Consider the following 17,772-nt stretch of genomic DNA (forward strand, 5'->3'; position numbering starts at 1 on the left):
TAATTACCTTTTTAACGATGTTATATAAAATTTTAGAATATTGCATAATATTAAACAAAACTAAGAAAAACAAAAATTAACTCTTATTTTACAAATATCTCCGAGTTCTGACCTAATGTAGTAAATCGAACTTTGAATTCAAAGAATTTTTGTTGAATTTGTTGACTATTGTTATTAGAATAAATTACAATGTTGTTTAAAACAATTACCTTGAATTGAATTATTAGCCGGATTTATTTTCCATTAATTCTATTTTGTAATCCAAAAGCTGCGTGCTCGTAGATTAACGAAAATTATTTGAATTAACGATCTCTATTTATGGAATTTTTATTTTTAATTTCCTTTATCATAATGGGCACTAAATCACCATTTTATTATCAAATTCGATCACTTTTATTAAATTTTGAACCAATGAGAGTGCGTTCTAATAAACACAGTCTCACGACGATCGTAAATTTAAATGATTGATGTAATCATAAATAATTTAATTTGAACGAAATTGTTATTAATTAATTATCAATACGAAATTTAATTATCCGACTGTCATTTCCACAACGACGAGAAGTGATGATAAACACAAATTTTTGTTTCATGTCGGTAGTTTATAATTTTCACAATTATGTAATCTCAGTTTTAATCTGGGTAACAGCATGCGAAAACTTAATTAAGCGACAAGCCCTAATCAACAGAATTAGTTGCAAAAAATCAATGAAACTACAGACAATTCTGAGTATTTTCCCGGCGCATCCACCATTTCGCATCGAAAATTATAAATTTTGTTCCGCAGTGTCTGCAATGCTATTATGTTGGTATTAAAACAAAGAAACCACCTCTTTAAACAGCTCCCGAATTTTACGTGTTCTTTACAGTTGGTTAAGTTTTGTGGGCTCTAAAACCGGTTTTATCCGAATTAAATGGAAAATCAAAACGGAAAACAAACCGATATCGCATCTGCCTCCTCCAATCACAAGTTTGTAAGGATTAAATAAACACTTACAAGTTGAGATTTCCCACAAAAGCTTATTTTCGTAGCAGCAAATTTCACGTCAAGTCTAAGCAGTGCAGGAAACTCAAGACACCTCGTAATTTCTCTCATCCAACAAGCTAATTTCTACCATCCGTATCAATTACAAGCAAAGGAACAACTTCCCACACCAATAAATTACCATCTATTTCTCTTAGCACTCTGGAAGTGTCAGTTTCCACCTAAACTCACAAATGCATCGAATTCTCAGCATCGTGAAATTATGCAAACTCTTGAACACTGTTCCGAAGATTTGTCCTCTGTTCGGGAGAATTCGGGTAAAGGTCCAACAAAGGGAAAAGGTCCCGACCAGGGTTTACCTGGGTTCTTCCCGAACAGAGTTATTCATTTCCCTCTGAATCATCTAACAAGGGCAGATGTTTTAAGTACTTAGTCGACGGTGTAAATAGTTAGTAATAAACTATATAGTTGAAATAAATCTCAATTCATATGGTCCTTCGAGCTTACCTTAATCGAACCGGGTTTGGCAAACGCTTCAAACCCGCGATTACAAATCCCCAAAACATTTTGGTCAACTTCGAGCCGGATACCAGATCCAGCAATTCAGTGCATTAGTGAAGTGAAAAATCGAGAAAAAACACGAGATCAACAGAAGCATCTCCGAGAAGATCATCACCTCGCAAGTGTCGCGAAAGCCAAAATCCAAGAGTCCGTCGCCAAGTCCATAGTTCTAGCAGTCGAACATCTAGAAGGTCTAAGGTCAGTCCCTTACTTTCCCTTATATGTACAAAAATCAAACAAGCAGCGTTGTGTCAAATAATTCACTATCACCCTGAGCAAATTGCTCATCATTGCCTAAATCGCAACAATAACCTCCGAAATGACGGAAATAGCCGACTTGAAAACACAACGCAAAGTCATCAAAGGCCAAATCACAAGGTGCCAAACCGCAGTCAAAAACTTTAAACAAGGGAATGATCCCTTAGAATTTGATTCGCGTCTTACGGAGGTAACGGAGCTGTTCAAAAGCTATAAGTCCGTACAAACTCAAATTGAAATCGCGGAGTATCAAACGGCCGAGGATGAAGCCGCTTTGGAGGAAGAACATAGCACGGAGCGCGAACTGGTGGAAACCAAATTCCACCAAATAGTTAGCGGTATTAAAACCATTTTGAACGTAAGTCAAGCCAATAATCTAAATCAAAATACCGGTACGGTAATAAACATTACCAAAAGTGGGCCAGAAATCCCTGAGTCAGTGCTAAAACCTTTAGAACTTCCAACATTTTCAGGCAAACATAGCGAATGGACGGCGTTTTTCGAACTTTACAAGGCACTTGTCCACGAAAACATTCATATGACGGATATTAGGAAGTTCTACTATTTACGGGATTGCTTAAAGGACGAAGCACTTCGTTCTATAGAATCTTTGACGGTAACGGCAGCGAATTACGAAAGCGCAATAGAATTATTAAAAAACCGGTATGACAACAAACGCTTGATAATTCAAGAGCACGTGTCTAACATTTTAAATATCGATGCTATTCTAAAACCGTCGGCACCAGAACTCCGGGATTTGATGGATACCCTAAACAATAATCTTGCGGCGCTAAAGGTGCTAAAACAACCCGTCGACCACTGGGATACTCTCCTAGTTGGCATTTTGATAGAAAAATTAGATTATGCGACAAGGCGGGAATGGCAGATCGCGTTAGGCAAGGAACCGCCAACATTCCAAGAATTCAAAAACTTCTTAGTCAAGCGCCATCAAATATTGCAGGAAGTAGAACGACTTAATCAGCGAGGTAAAGAAAATCTGCCCAAAACCAATCCAAAACCAGTTCCAGCGGCCCCAAATAGGCAGTCCCGCGGAAATAAGCAACTCGGTCGAATCGCAAACGCGGTTACCAAAATCACTTGCATAATTTGTAAAGAGGGGCACAACATAAGTCAATGCCCAAGGTTCTTAGCAATGTCGACAAATGAAAGATTAAACACATCACGCGACAGTTTAAACCTTTGCCTCAATTGCCTCAGAGCAAATCACTTCGTTAAAGATTGCCGAATCACCGCAACCTGTAGAATATGTAATAAGCGCCATCACACACTATTACACCAAGACGAAGCCGGCCCCTCCGCAAACACAGTTCAATCAAAAAATCAAATTCTTTTGTCTACAGCTAGTATTTTCGTTTACGGTTCAAACGGAAAAATCGAACAATGTCGCGCATTATTAGATATGGGTTCACAAGTCAATCTAATAACTGCAAATCTATGCAAAAGACTTGGCATCGCAGCAGAAGGGAACGCGGAGTTTATCAATGGGATTAGCGATGCAAGAAAGGCCACACTTGGAAAAACCTTGATCACAATTAAATCTCGAGTAAGCGATTTCGCAGCAAACCTCTCTTGTTTGATATTAGAAAAAATTACATCTCCCCTGCCGTCAAAAACAATAAACCAGGGCGAAATTAGTTTTCCCCACAACATAACACTTGCAGACCCAGAATTCAACATCTCCCGCGAAGTCGACATGTTAATCGGAGCCCAGTTGTACTGGCAGTTATTAATCGGAAACCCAATTCAAATAGACGGAAATCAACCACATTTTCAAAATACAGAGTTAGGTTACATCGTAGGCGGTCAAGTGGTTTCCAGTAATCATCAACGTTCAAACCTTCATGTGCATGTATCTTGTCATGTAAATTCATTAGAACCCAGTATAGAAAATAACTTCGCTAAACTCACAAACCAAGAAATCGTCACAATCAGCGATAAGGAATTTACAGAGGAAGCAGTAAATTGCGAGAAAATTACACTTAGAACCCCATCCGGTCGGTTCCAAGTAAAGGAATATCGGACCCCTGACCAAAGGGACGGCGGCGCATTTAGTTTGAAGGGAAACTGCAATAAAAACCCTAAACGTAAAACCGCTTACGAAGAATGCATAAAGGAATATCGGACCCTCGGCCACATGGTGTCGATTTCCAAAAGGAACCTGGTTTTTCCCAACAGCCTTTACCTGCCACACCACGCGGTGTTTAAACAAACGCCGGAAGGCCCCAAAATTCGGGTGGTGTTTAACGCCTCATTTAAATCTTCAAATGGGATTAGTCTAAATGACGACTTAATGACCGGCCTCACAATACAGCAAGACCTCTTGCAAGGACTTTGGAACTTAAAATTAAACTGGGATGAACCGGTACCAATCGAGATACAAAACGCGTACGTTGAATTTGTAAATACTCTAAATCACTTAAAGGACTATGGCATACCGCGTAAGGTAATACCAACAACAACAGTAACCGCAATCGAACTTCACTCTTTTGCAGATGCCTCGTCAAAGGCATACGGTGCGGCTATTTATTTAAGAGTCATCCATAAGGATGGAACCGTTTCAGTGACTCTCCTTAGCGCCAAATCACGGGTAGCACCCATAAAATTGATAACATTGCCAAGATTAGAACTAAACGCGGCGGTACTGTCCGTCCAACTCGCCACTAAAATAATCGGCATTCTAAACGTGCATATATCAAAACGATACTTTTGGACTGACTCGACAATCGTATTATCATGGCTGAATAGTAAACCAGAAACCTTAAAACAATACATAGCAAATCGGGTGGCCCAAATTCAAAACAAAAGTGAATCTAACGAGTGGCGCCATGTCAGATCTGCGGACAACCCAGCGGACATTGTATCTCGCGGTAGCACGCCGCAAAAATTGCGCCAGCTCGACCTATGGTGGCATGGACCACATTGGCTTAACCAAACCTCTGATCAATGGCCCACATTAGTTGAAACATCCAACTCAGTCGGGGACGATATTTGGCAAGAACAAAGAGCCACTTCGGTCGTAAATGTAGTACAGGTCCAACCGGAGGAACTGCCGGTAATCTCTAAATTCTCATCGTTTCGCAAATTGCAAAGGGTAGTTGCATATTGCTTAAGATTTATACAAGCCACGCGAAACAAAATCCGCGCCAATTCAAGTAGCCTCACTGTGGACGAACTAGAGTCTGCAACGGCAAAGATCATAAAACATGTCCAACAACGGGCATTCTGCAACGAAATTCAGGCTATCGGTAAAAATAACAAACGGACAAAATTCGCGGCTCTGGACCCATTCTTCGACGACAGCGGACTCCTCCGAGTGGGTGGTCGCTTAAAAAACGCGCCGATTTCGTATAATCAGAAATTCCCAATTCTGCTACCAGCCAATCATCACATCTCCAAGGCGATAATACGAGAAACGCATGAAACTCAGTTACATGCAGGAAACGACGCAACTTTGGCTGCCGTTCGCCAAAAATATTGGCCGCTCTCAGGTAGAAACACGGTACGCTCCATAATTCACAAATGCATAAAATGCGTACGAGCGAGCCCGGTGCGGCTGAATCAAAAAATGGGTAATCTTCCGGAAAATCGGGTTCAACCATTGCGCCCTTTTTACGTATCCGGAGTCGATTACGCCGGACCGTTCTTAATTCGCGACGGTAAAACCAGAAGGCCAAAAAGGGTCAAAGCCTACATCGCGCTATTTGTTTGCTTTTCAACTAAAGCGGTTCATCTCGAGCTAGTAGGAGATCTAACAACCGAAAGTTTTTTAGCAGCTTTGAAAAGATTTTCCTCGCGCAGAGGTCATATTCGAGACCTATACTCAGATAATGGCACAAATTTTGTCGGAGCCGAGCGCGAATTGTTGATGTCGGCACAGTTCCAGGACGAAATAAATAACCATTGTAAAATAACCGCGACCAAATGTCACTTTATTCCAGCGCGATCCCCTCATTTTGGCGGGTTATGGGAGCGTGCAGTTCGCAGTGTAAAGCAGCACATGCGCAGGGTGATAGGCGATGCATCATTAACGTATGAAGAATTTTATACGCTTTTAACGCGCATTGAGGCTTGTTTGAATTCGCGTCCTATCCATCCTTTATCCCAAGACCCAAATGACTTGCAAGCTCTGACGCCTGGCCACTTTTTAATTGGCGAAGCCTTGATGAACCCCATCGAACCAAACCTTCAGGAAATCAAGATAAATCGACTCTCTCGCTGGCAGAGAATTCTGCAACTCCAGCAGCATTTCTGGTCCAGATGGCATCGAGAGTATCTGCAGCAATTGCAACAGCGTCCCAAGGGTCAGCAGACTACTCAGAACAACGTCGCCATCGGGCAGCTGGTCGTTCTGGTCGAAGAGAACCTACCGCCACTTCAATGGAGACTCGGACGCATTACCAACGTTTACCCAGGAAGTGACAGTGTTGTGCGAGTTGTGTCTGTCAAAACTTCAAGTGGGATCGTCAAGAGATCCGTAAAGAAAGTGTGCGTTTTACCCACCGAACCCTAGTGCAGAGATAAAAAAAACTTTGCGATTCATATTTTTCATATTTTTTTTTGCCTTTTGAATCATGATTTTATAGTGTAGACTAAGTGGTTTATACCTTGTATATATTTTATCGTTCAGTTTCCATCTTTTATCTTTACTTGGATATTATTTGTAATTATGGTCTCCTATTTGTTTAGTCGGTAGTTTTATTAATCGTACACTTGTAAGCCAACCCATAAGGTTGAAGTATCAGTTATACTTCAAGGGGGCGGCATGTTCCGAAGATTTGTCCTCTGTTCGGGAGAATTCGGGTAAAGGTCCAACAAAGGGAAAAGGTCCCGACCAGGGTTTACCTGGGTTCTTCCCGAACAGAGTTATTCATTTCCCTCTGAATCATCTAACAAGGGCAGATGTTTTAAGTACTTAGTCGACGGTGTAAATAGTTAGTAATAAACTATATAGTTGAAATAAATCTCAATTCATATGGTCCTTCGAGCTTACCTTAATCGAACCGGGTTTGGCAAACGCTTCAAACCCGCGATTACAAATCCCCAAAACAAACACTCAACAGGTTTCAACGCGTATATTGATGTATCATATGTTGCTGTTCAGTCAAAGCTGCTAAATTTGCGCCTGAGAGCTTTTCAAAATTCGCGGAACAAAGGAAATGAGGCTTACTTTGACCCAGACCGTGAATTTTTGATCTCTTGTCAAGTAAATAAGTAAAATTTAATTTCCTGCCATGTTGAAAACTCGCGTAGAAAGATAAACAATGATAAGAGAGAAATGACATAAAGTAAGTATTTTTTTATCGAGGAAAGTCAATTTTCGAACCAAACACATGAGCTTGTGTAAAGCTTTAAAAGGGGAAAATCAGATCAACGGGGTCGAGCTTATGCAAATGGAGGAAAAAATCGGTTAGGCTTGTTAGCGGAAATGAGAGTGAAATATTCTGCTTTTGGTGTGTTGTGGGTGGTGTAAGCTGATAAAGAGGACGCAGTAAATGGTTTTTAATTTTTTAATTTCACGTTTTACGGAAAATATGGTTTTACGTGTTTTTTTTTAGTAATGACATTAGGAAAGTGGGCAGAAAAGCTTCTTTCGCTGCGTGCGATTCCAGTTTTGTTTTATCGGGTTTGGACTACTTAAAAACTCAAAGTTTTTGAGTGGGAGGAAAATATAAGGGAAATTTAAAGCGAGTCTGAAAAGAATCTGCATAAAAATGAGGGGGATTTATAGACAACTTAAGAAAATCCTAGAAGAATCTAAATAGAATCCAACGGTAATAATCTGCCGAAAACCTATCAATAATTTAGAGATTATACAGAATATTTGAAAGAATCTCGAGAAGAAAATCTGGAATATAAAAAGAATTAATAAATTTAGAGAAAATTTAGACACTTTAAATAAAATCTAATGGTATGTAAGAAATAGATATTATAATAAAAAATAAAATCAGACTTTAAATTCAAAACATTTTTGATTCGTTCCCAACATAAAATGTCTAAAAAGTCTGTTTTTTGTTTTAACATTTTGGAATTTAGCACAACTGATAAGAATTAAGTCGAAAGTAGATAAATCTCGAAATTGTTTTAATATAAAATGGAGGAAATGACTGAAATAGCGTCGACAGCTAAGGAATATTTTTTTCTATTAAATCCAGAAGTGTTGATAATAGTTATTTACAGTCGCGTGTGGTAACTTACATTTTACAGCGCGAAATCAGTTTGAAGCACGACGGCGTAGCCGGAGTGCTTTAATGATTGAGCGCTGTAAAATGGTTAACGCACAAGAGTTGTATTAAACTTTTTGGCCGAAAAATTTTAATTTAAATAATCGGATTTTTCAAAATTTATGAGAACTGTCACATCTGACATTTGTAAATTTCATCATCTGTCAATTCTGTCAATTTTGTAGTTGGTGCACAAAAAGTACACAAGATGGCGCTGTATAAAAAACGTTTTAATATTACTTTAAAAATAGAAATATTGTCTTAATTGAGATAATAATTTAGGTAGATTCCACTTTGATGATCAATCTTCATTATGGTAAAGTGATTTTAATTTATAAACGCATGTGAAGAGCAGACGATTTGGGCAATTTTTACAGCACGGCGTGTGTAAACGTCCAGGGCGCTTGTAAATCTAGTGTTTCCGAAGCTGTCAATTGAATGTTAATTTGACGTTTACAATTCATGAGGCCAAAAAGAAACTTACAACACATACCGAAGGTGAAATTGTATTTTAACATTTATTTATTAAAATTATTTGACACTGACAAGCGGTCGTTTAATTATATAATTACGGACGCCGTCTTTAAGGAGCGACTTTATGAACGCTAAATGATATCGTAAAATATAGATTATTATACAATCGGACAGATCAGCTATTTATGTAATAAGTACATAATTTAAGTCTTTGTGGACAAGCGGTATAATTTATGACAGAGCGAGTTTGGAAGCGGCACCAATAATCAGGGCAAGTCTACAAAGTCGAATTGTGTACGAATTACATACAAGACTTCATTTTCGGTCGTAGTGAAGACACTTTTTTTTTCAAAAGAATAATATTTGGCATATAAACTTGTTATGGTTATAAACTTTGTTTACATTTAAAGTGCAAGTGAAAAAAACTTAAATCGTGCACAAAATGGAAGAAATAGCTGGAATAGTGTCGAAATCTTTTTTCTCCCAAGTCCAGGAGTGTAGGAAAGAAACTTACAACTCATTGTCTTTCAACATTTATTTATTAAAATTAAAATTATTTTTGGCCTCATGAATTGTAAACGTCAAATTAACATTCAATTGACATCTTCGGAAACACTAGATTTACAAGCGCCTTGGACGTTTACACACGCCGTGCTGTAAAAATTACCCAAATCGTATGCCTAATTTTGTATTTGGCATATAAATTGCTGACGGTTTTAAAGTGAGAAGTTTTTAGTGTTATGGTTTGTTTTAATGTTTAGATTTAAAGCGCAAGTGAAGAAAACTTAAATTGTCTATAAAATGGAAGATACAGCTGGAATAGCGTCGAAATCTTTTTTTTCTTAAGTCAAGAAAATGGTTTAAAGAACTTACAAGGCGCACAGAAAGTAAAATTGTATTTGAATATTTTTATTTAAATTATTCGACACTGACAAGCAGTTGTTTTATTGTATTATTACGGACGGCGTCCATAAAGAGCCACTTTATGAGCCCTAAAGGATATCGTAAAACAGATTATTATACAATCGGACATAAAAAAATGTATAGACAATTTACAGAGTATTATTTAGAAAATCTAAATAAAATCGATACAGAATTTCAGGAAAGCTCAAAGATGAAAAATAAAAGTCTAAAGAATTTAAAAAAATCTAAGAAAATTCAATTAGTGGGTATCTATTTCTATGTTTTTTTCAGCAGGGGCTTTTCTCATGTGTCCAGGATCTAAAGCGACCTTAATCCATCTCTATATATTAGATCTAATAAATACTAAATAGATTAATAAGAATCAGATTATTTATTAGATTTTTCAGATACATTTGATCCATGGGATTACAATTCTTATTAAATTGTTTTCATTTTCAACCAATTCTACTGTGGATTCTATTAACTTCAACAGATTTCGTTGCACTTACCTTACTAAATAAATAATAAATAAATAAAATAGAATATAAAATATAGAATATTTCATCAGGTTTAAATAATGAAAATCTGAAGTAAAATATTGTGGAAATTGAGACCGCGGCGTTAAAAGAATTCACTCTTTCATAGGTGTGCACGTAAATTCCATTTTATCGATACCAGTTGGATATTTATTTGACCCAACGCCAGCAGTTCAAATTTATTTTCCTCTCCCGTGCAATGTAAAATGTACGTGTCACTATTATTGTCCGTTTGGCCTTTTCCAGCAACTAGCTCATTCAAATTCATATTCTTTTAGTCTCACAATGAAAAAAATGTCCCCTAAACTCGCGTTTAAAACTGGAAATTCCCTCAATCCCCGAAGCCGCTTTCTTTTGACCAATTAGTTTCAAAGCTAGGAAACTTCAGCACCATATGAACGTATCCCCTAAGTAAGTCGAATCCTCCAGGGTGCAAAATCGAACCCGTCGATCCGAAAAGACTCAATTGTGGTGGAGTTGGATGACCTAGTAGAACAAAATCGTCACCAATTTAGAGAAACCGACATTTAGGAATATTTAATTTCGTAGATGACATACTTGGGGTTAGTTATGGTGCGAATCCTTTTACGTCCACGCTGGGGAAGTTTCGCTTTTTCTGTGTCTGTGCCGAGATTAAAAGAAATCCTTTAATTACGTTTGGAGGACGGACTGGTGTAATATGATACCCTGCTCGGAAATGATAGAACAAATTGTTTCAAACGGTGGGTACAAACCGTTAATTTCAACTAAAGAAAGGAAACTTGTTGTCCATAAATCGATTAGTTCAATGCGACCTCGTTTGATTAATTTTATACTCAGGGATTTTCCTGGAGATGGAAAGCAGATAATGTAAAGAAAACATAACAATGAAGCAAACCCTGCCTCGTGGCTGCTTTTAGTAGCAACAGAATTTTAGGCTGTGGACAAGAAACTACTTCAAACTGCTCATTTGAGACAACAGGGAAAGCTTTGAAGTGGGAAGAGTCGTAAACTTAGATAAACAAACAGGGCAGATATCATGCCCAACTCAACCCTTAAATAAACGTTGCATTTGCAGCTGAGGCCTCAGAAATTTTATTCTTTTCTGTTCAACTTAATTAGAGTCATTTGCAGCTGAAGCCTCTGAATTTTTATTCTATTCTGTTCAAGTTAATTAGAGTTTATTAGCACGGAAGCTCGACTGACTTGTCTATTTTTGTTTAAACTTCTTTTCAATACACCACACGGGGGCAGCCAGCATCACAAACTAAAGTTCAGAATGAAATTAGAGCACCAAGAATTTTTAAGAAGTACAAAGTTTACCATCTTACTCCATTAAAAGTTTATGCTTGATATTCTGTCTTAATGCGATGGATAATAATGATACGGCAACAATATTGGAGTTTGGACTAGTTTCAAATTGCTTTAACAAAAAACTGGTTGAATTTCAATTAAGCCATTCCGATTCTGAAGTCCGTTTGGAGCCATCAGGTCCGTATTCAAAGATATTCTTCAAAAAAAATATTGTTTTATTTTCTTCACTTTTTCTTGAAATTTTAGACACTTATTTAATTGCTCGACAGTCTTTTGGAAAGCCAATTTAATAAGCTTTTCAACGATCTATAAAACTTATTTCTAGGATTAGTACTTTTCATGATATTTTTGAAAAACTGATCTCATGTCCCAAAAAAATGTTTTTTTTTAGTGATTTTTATGTAATTTTTAAATCAAACTTTTAAATGATAAGAGATAATAACGTATTTAACATGTCGTTAGAAAGCAGAGATTTCAATCTTTATTATGAAGTTTTACATTAAAAAATTAAAGTACCAATTCAACAAAATATCAAAAAGTATAAAAAATCGTTCGTTTTTCGAATTTTTTATCAGTTTTTCTCCAATATCTTGGCAAAAACTAAATCTTTCAGAGACTTCTATGGTTCGTTGGGAAGCTTTAATTACCTTTGCAATAATGTATTTTAAAGTTTCATGATTGTGCGTGCAAGTTGTTAAGCAAAAGTGAAAAGCATAAAACTTAACACAGTGTACTCAAAAAAAAACTATTTTTGAAATATCTCTGAGTCCTGACCTGATGGAGCAAAACGGGTTTTGGACTGAGAATTAGAGACGATACCACAGTACAAATTCATAATATCTGAATTGGTTGCACGTTTATTGGATCATTTCTTGAGCAGTTAATATTCATCCACAAAGCCAAGACTTTTGCTCAAAGCAGTTTAAATACATTCCGCCTCCGCAATCAGAATTTCTTTCACATTTGCTCCTCCATTCTCACTCTCCATTAACCAGCACTTCGATATGTCTGAGCATCCGCTCGTTTAATTCTTGAGTTTGGAGGCGGCTCAAATGTAAAATAAGTGTAAAATAACGTTTATCTGAGGAACATATTGGCGCCTGTAACTTCATCTCTTATCGCGTGTGAGATGAGCCAGGAAAAGTTTTTTGCCTTAACCCGTGGTGACCGATAAATCATCAAACTTCGAACGTCTGAAGAGTCTTTACGCATGGAAACCACGTTCTATTACGAGCGTGAAGAGGGCATCAAAATATTATTTCTTCTTTAAGAAATGTTGGCAGCGCTGCTGTTATCTTGGAATTAGTCTAGATTAGTTTACCCATCAGAGGCCGGAAACTAATCATTCAAATTTAACGATTTGTCCTGGATGTGGTTAATTTCCATTAATGGAGTTTTCTAGTGAACCGTTTCGCTTCATGCATGGTAACTAGAGCGGCAGCATCAATCCATTTTAAAAAGTAAAAAGTTTATTTTGGCCTGGCGGTCTTTGGAAATTTCAGAAGAAAAACAGGACTGAATCAACAACTCACCACGATTTACTGGTTTATTTACAAGTTGTGAAGTTCGCGTCTTGAAATCGAAATCGGCGGGATGATGCAGACGGGGAATTTTTGATAGTTTTTATTGGAGAACGATAATTCGTTGAACTTTACCTGTAAATACCGATCGCTCCTCGAACTTCTCGGTTATTTTAAAGGCGGAGTTCATCAGCTTGAACTTCTCCAAGGATTTACAAAGTTGCGAAGCTCATTTTGTATAAATCAGAAAAAACTAACTTTGTCTTAATTTCATTTAAAAATAAAAACTTTATCGAGATAAAATCGGGGGTAAACAGTTTAATCCAAACTGACTTCACTATGATTAACGCGTTTAATTAAACTCTGAAACATTCATAACAACTACTTGTTCTTGAAATTAATATTTCATGCAATACATCTCAGGTGCAGGTACATCTCATTTTCCGCTGTATACACAAAAATTTTAAATTTTAATTTATGTGTAATATAGCAGGAAATTCCTCGGCACTGGAGGCGCTTAAGTAGAGGAACGTCTGTCGACCACTTTGCTTGGCGGCCACTGACTCCATTAGCGTTTAAAGTGCTTTGGTAATCTCACACTTTTAACGGAAACCTTGGCGTTATAAGCTAGAAAATTGCAGCGAAATTGATAGATTTATAAATCAGAGTTTTGCTCAAAAATGCGTCAAAAATGACTATGATTTTAGATATGTAGAAAATTGCGGGTTTTGCCATTGTTTTTCTCGCATTTTGGTTGCTAAGAATCCGCTCTAATATTTTTCGGAATTTGAAAATTTAATTTAAAAAAAATTAGAAGCGTTTGAAGTTTTGGATTGTAGCCAAGGGGCAAAATTTTGAAGCTCCGGAATATTTAGTGCTCGATATCTCCGAAACTAGGACAAATAAAAAAACGCGGTTTTCGCCATTGATTTTCTCGTTTATAATTCACTCTAAATTATCTAAAATTTAATAATTGATAAAAAAAATTGACTCAAACAGAACAAATTTTTGATTTTTTGACCGCCACTCGTAAACTATTTGATTTATCGATCTGAAATTTGGACAGATGATAAATTTTGAGCTGCTCTTTTAATTTAAACTCAAAAATATTAAACAAAAATTCAAAACTGTTCAAATGTTTAATGCACGACAAAAAATAACTGAATTAGAAGCGTTTGCAGTTTTGGGTTGTAGTTAAAGGGTAAAAATTTTGAGGTTTCGGAAAATTTAGGGCTCGATATATCCGGAACTAAGACAGATAGAAAGATGTGGTTTTTGTCATCAATTTTTTTCGTTTAAAATCTCTAAAATATCCAATTTTTGGAAAAAAAAATCCGACTCAAACAATAAAAATTTTTGGTTTTGATGATTTCTGTTTTTTTTGACCGCCACTATTTGACCTACTGATCTGAAATTTTATCAAATAATGGATCCCGAGCTGTTCTTTTGATTTAAGTATAACTCAAAGTTATTAAACGTTGTTTTCGCACCAAAAAACCTACCCCAAAATAAACCGTCTGAAAACCTATTTAATTTGTAATTTTTATTTAACCCTTATCTCTTAAACAGAATTTTTTTAAAAATTGTTTACTTAAAAACACGTTGTTAACAAAAAAAGCAAAACTGTGGAAAATGAAAAATATAAAAAATTAAGCACCGGAGCTTGAAAATCTTTGAACCCAAAAACTGCAACTTGAGGACTTAACTTTAGTGCTTTACTAGCAAATCGTTTTTCCTATATTTTAGTAATAATTTTCATCACTTTCCAGAACATTAGTATTCGTGCAGAGGTTTCATAGCCCGGCGCATCCACCAATTTTATCACCTCAGTTCAACTCTGACCATTATTTCCACCATGTTATAATGCAATGCCGAATTTGTAAAGAAATGCCATTTACGAATGTAGTTAAGGCAAAAATCAATAACCACGCTGTGAGTACAATTTAAAAATCATCAATTTTTCCAAGAACGCACTCACCGCCCTCATTTTTAGTCAAGCCATGTCTACATTTTTTACTAAATTTCCTTACAAAGTAACGGAAGTTTTACCGAACAGGATAAGCTTCGACGTCATCGCCCTAAGCAATGGCCGTGTTTTTGCGTCCTGTCGCTTTCCAAAGTTTGTTTGTTCTGAAAATTGACAGTTTAATTCGACCGTTTTACACCACACTGCTACTTCTCCTCTGAATAATTACTTTATGTTACATTTGCATACAACACAATGGCCGGAATTATAGCGCACGCCGTCATAGTCCTCAAAGTAACAATAACTGTTGTGATTACAAATAGAAATTAGTTTGAGGTAGGTGCGTTTTGTCAGATCTGTCTAAATCTCAATCCGATGAAGTGTACTTAATTCAACAGCCGCGTGAAATATAATAATATTCAACAGAATTTGGTCGAAACAGATGACAATAAAAACTTTTATTAACTGTGCAGTCTCCGAAACAAATTTTAATTTAAAAACTCGCAAATAAATTCGAAACTTGTTAACTCATCACCTTCACGAACAGACGGGATCTAGAAATGATACCTCTAAATTAGATTAAAATATGAGATCTGCAACTTTGTTTTGCTTTCTTTGAAGTAAACACGCCAATTATCGAGCTCAATTTTCGCCGAAATATAATAAAAGCGGCTTAAAATTACGAGGCATTACACCAGACTGATTAATTACACGATAATAGATCCAAACCTCTTATCCGACCATCATCAATCAAATTTCTGGAATTAACAGAAATCCAATTGGAGGAAGAAATTGCAACAGCGCAGCGGCGTCTATGCGTAAAACTACATTCTGGGACGTGATAGCACTCGGAGGAATCGGCGAGGAAATTTCTTGTAAATCTCTGGACATTACAGTTGAATACGTTTCAAGTATAACAGTTTGAAGCGACAATCTCGTCTTAAGTAAACCGGCAGCTGTGTACAAAACTACAAAATGAAATTCTAGGATCTCCAGTTTTTATATTCAATCATACTTCATTTCTGCGATAACAGTTTACGACGAATGTCTCATCTTGGCATTTACGTAAAACCGTTTAAATTACTGCTCTAGTTTATGAACGTGAAATCTAATAATTGTGGTTCCAAAGTGTAAGTCGTTGGAACAGTAAAGTCAGACAGTTAGGACATTCTAAGGACGTAAACATCAGCTTTACTAAGAAAACTCGTAGCTTTAATATAAAGTTAAATTAGGAGAGATGAGACCACTGGTTGTGTCGTATATTATTAAAGTGAAAATCACACTTCAGTTGTGGGCGTTGAAAAAATGCAATTCTCGTACAATCTGAGGATGTTCTTTCAAAATTAAATTAGATATTGTTTTTGTTCTGGTTAATTTAGAGTTTCAGTTGCGTCAGACTGTATACGTTTTGTTACAATAAGTTTATGTTGGAAAAGTAGAGACATATTAAACTGAAGTTTACAAAATCTGAAATTTTGTGTACAGTAAACCAGTTTATGAAACGGCTGCAAAACTTTTCATTGTGGTTTAATGCAAATAATTTTGAGTATCTGCTAAATTAAGATTAAAGAAAAATGATACTTATCTTAAATTTTGAGTTATAAAAAGCGGTTAAACTTCATTAACTTTACTTTTGAGACTACATTGTAAAATTGACTGTATAATATTCTCTATCATTTATTAATAATAAATTAACTAAAAAAAAGTCCTAAGTACACAGAAAAAATTTTTAAAACATGTGAATCACAAATTTAAAGAAAAAAAAAATGCGAAAAACAAATAAATTTATGGAATTGTAAGATTTTTTTAGGCTATCAAACTGTTAACTTTTTGGTTCATCAACTTAAAAATTGTAAATATGAAATTTTCTGGCATTTTAATAGACTTTCCCTTTTGTATAAATTTACCTGAGACTGCAACTAGCAAATTTGATGTGAAATGCGAAAACCTAAATATCTTAGAAATTCTGAGAATATTAGCAACTTTGGGTTTACAATTTTTAATTTTTGCTCACTTTGTAATCGGAACAAGTTTTTAGTATTGCCTAACTAAAGGATCAACAGAAAAAATTAATAATAATTTGGGGTCTAAAAGCTTCAACATCCAAATATTTTTTCCTAATAACGAGAGAAGGATTCAAATTTAATAACGACAGATTCTATTGCATATTTTGCTACTATTTGAATATCTTGCAATAATCTGATATACCTATAAATATGATCATATTTCCGTAACATTGTCACGTATTTCCGGTCGTTACTAACACACTTTATCTTCCACTTGTAGGAGCACATAGAAATAGTTCACATGAAAATGTGGTGCATCGTAAAATCAAACTGTAGCTATTTCTCTCGATCTCTCATTTAAAGAAGTATTTTTTGTTGTTTTTATATTTTGGTTAACCGAGCTAGAATTTTCTCGACCCACATTATCTCGCCATAGCCGCATTCCCTTTTCATAGATATTTATCGCTTCCGAGAAAAACAAAAAGACCTGTTTACCCAAGCCTTCGCTAATTGGATAACTAATCTGATAAAAAATCAATAATTACAAGTTTCCGAAGCGGCAGCTGTATCCTTAGGTGAAAATTTTAATTTCCACTAAAGTTATCAGTAGAGTTTGATTAAAAACAAACTCATTACCCCGCCTCAGTGGTACGAAACCGGAAATACTAATAACTCATGCGAAGTTTCGAAGATTACACTTTCCATGTTCATGAAAATCTGCTTTAAATGCAACAAGTTTCGAAGCTTAGTTCGGTAACACGAGTTTTAGACAAAAAAAAAGCTCACCGATTCTTGTCGAGATTTCTTGCCTCAAGATTAGTTCGCCGGTTCTGAAACGAAATAAAATGTTATTGAACCAGACACAAGTGAGTTTTAGTTTTATTCAAAAACCCAGAGCTTCCTCTTTATTTTACGTTCCGTTTTATAGCCGCTTACAAAGTCACATTTTTCCGCGAAGAGAAATAAACTCAGACTCCACCGTTTCCATAATTAAGACAAATTCCACAAATTGGAAAATTAGTTTATGA

At 36.0% G+C, this 17,772-nt stretch overlaps 1 protein-coding gene across 1 annotated transcript in view; it reads right to left on the minus strand.

The window, feature by feature from the left end:
* The window catches only part of LOC148171406 (uncharacterized), a 35,928-nt gene extending 18,360 nt beyond the window's left edge, over window positions 1–17,568 (minus strand). The window contains exon 1 of the mRNA XM_088041657.1: window positions 17,531–17,568. The gene's annotated coding sequence lies outside the window, so the exon portion shown is untranslated. The remainder of the gene's footprint in view (window positions 1–17,530) is intronic.
* Window positions 17,569–17,772: the final 204 nt, after the last annotated feature.

The sequence above is a fragment of the Gnatocerus cornutus genome, chromosome 7 (assembly GCF_029298725.1).
Source record: "Gnatocerus cornutus isolate USDA-ARS CGAHR chromosome 7, icGnaCorn1.1, whole genome shotgun sequence".
NCBI lineage: Eukaryota > Metazoa > Arthropoda > Insecta > Coleoptera > Tenebrionidae > Gnatocerus > Gnatocerus cornutus.